This window comes from Bos javanicus, chromosome X (assembly GCF_032452875.1).
Source record: "Bos javanicus breed banteng chromosome X, ARS-OSU_banteng_1.0, whole genome shotgun sequence".
Taxonomy (NCBI): domain Eukaryota; kingdom Metazoa; phylum Chordata; class Mammalia; order Artiodactyla; family Bovidae; genus Bos; species Bos javanicus.
Window position 1 is genome coordinate 96,458,521 of NC_083897.1, and position 2,394 is coordinate 96,460,914.

Sequence of the window (2,394 nt, forward strand, 5' to 3'; positions counted from 1 at the left end):
ACCTTGTTTGTAGTTTCCTTTGCTATGCAAAAGCTTTTAAGTTAAATTAGGTTCAGTTTGTTTATTTTTGCTTTCATTTCCATTATTCTAGGAGGTGGGTCATAAGGGATCTTTCTGTGACTTGTCGGCAAGTGTACTGCCTATGTGTTCCTCTAAGAGTTCTATAGTTTCTGATCTTACATTTAGATCTTTAATTCATTTTGAGTTTATCTCTGTGTATGGTGTTAAGAAATGTTATAATTTCATTCTTTTACATGTGTAGCTTTCTGGTTTTACCAGCGCTGCTTATTGAAGAGACTGTTTTTTCTGCATTGTATATTCTTGCCTCCTTTGTCAAAGATAAGTTGCCCATAGGTGTCTGGATTTATCTCTGGGCTTTCTATCTTGTTACATTGGTCTATATTCCTGTTTTTGTGCTGGTACCATACTGTCTTGATGACTGTAGCTTTGTAGAATAGGCTGAAGACAGGAAAATTGATTCCTCCAGTTTTGTTCTTCCTTCTCAAGATTGCTTTGGTTGTTTGAAGTCTTTTGTGTTTCCATACGAATTATGAGATTCTTTGTTTTAGTTTTATGAAAAATACCATTGGCAGTTTGATAGGGATTGCACTGAATCCATAGATTGTTTTTTTGTAGTATAGTAATTTTTACAATATGGATTCTTCCAATCCAAGAATATGGTATATCTCTCCATTTGTTTGTGTCATCTTTGATTTCTTTCATGAATGTCATAGTTTTCTGCATACAGGATTTTTATCTGTTCAGTAGGTTTATTCCTCAGTATTTTATTATTTTGTTTGCAATGGTGAATGGGATTGATTCCTTAATTTCCCTTTTTGATTTTTCATTGTTAGTGTATAGGAATACAAGGGATTTCTGTGTATTAATTCTATGTCCTATGTCTTTATTATATTCATTGATTAACTCTAGTAATTTTCTAGTGTTATCTTTGGGGTTTTCTATGTATAGTATCAAGCTTTCCAAGTGGTGCTATTGGTAAAGAACCTGCCTGCCGATGCGGGAGATATAAGAAACGTGGGTTTGATCCTTGGGTCAGGAAAATCCCCTGGTGGAGGGCATGACAACCCACTCTAGTATTCTTGCTTGGAGAATCCCCATGGACAGAGGTACCTGGCAGGCTACAGGCTATAGGGTCACAAAGAGTTGGACATGACTGAAGCGACTTAGTACACATGCACATGTATAGAGTCATGTCATTGGAAAACAGTAAGAGTTTTATTTCTTTTCCAATCTGGATTCTATTTACTTCTTTTTATTCTCTGATTGTTCTGGCTAGGACCTCGAAAACTGTTGAATAACTATGGTGAGAGTGGGCACTCTTCTTGCTTCTGATTTTAGAGGAAATGCTTTCAGTTTTTCACCATTGAGAATAATGCTTGTTGTGGGTTTGTGGTACATGGCATTTATTATGTTGAGGTATGTTCCTTCTGTGCCTACTCTCTGGAGAGTTGTTATTTCTTTTTTGTCATAATTTGGTGTTGAATTTTGTCAAAAGCTTTCCCTGCATCTATAGAGGTGATCATATGGTTTTTATCATTAAATTTGTTATTATGTTGTATCACACTGATTGATTGCCTGTATTGAAGAATTCTCACATCCTTGGAATAAAGCCCATTTGATCATACTCTGTTTTGCAGCATTGACTTCCACCATTCTATATTCCAGGTCACTTATCCATTCTTCTGCCTCAGTTATTCTGCTCTTGATTCCTTCTAATGTATTGTTCATCTATGTTTGTTCTTTAGCTCTTTCAGGTTTTTTGTAAACATTTCTTGCATATTCTCCACTCTTTTCCTGAGATCCTGAATCATCTTCACTATCATTATTCTGAATTTTTTTTCTGGGAATTTGCTTATCTTCACTTCATTTAGTTGTTTTTCTGGAGATTTATCTTGATTCTTCATCTGGAACATAATCCTATTTATTTTCATTTCACAGAAATTATATAGCTTTCTATGACTGTGATATTAGTTCTAGAGACTGCTGGGATTGCAGTTCTTATTTCTTCAGTCTGCCCTCTGGTGGATGTGAGTAAGAGGCTTGTGCAAGCTTCTTGATGGGAGGGACTGGCTGTGGAGAAAACTGGGTCTTGCCCTGGTGGGTAGGGCCATGCTCAGTAAAACTTTAATTGAATTATCTGCTGATGGGTGGGGTTTTGCTCCCCTATTAGTTATTTGGCCTGAGGTAACATAGTTCTGGGGTCTACAGGCTCGACTGAAGGGCTGTTGTTAAGCTCCAAGAGGATTTACCCCAAGACACATTTCCCTGGACTGCTGCTGCCAGTGCCCCTGTCCCGTGGCAGACCCCTGCCAACCCCCATCTCTGCAGGAAACCCTCAAACACTCACAGGGAGGACGGACTCAGCCTCCTGTG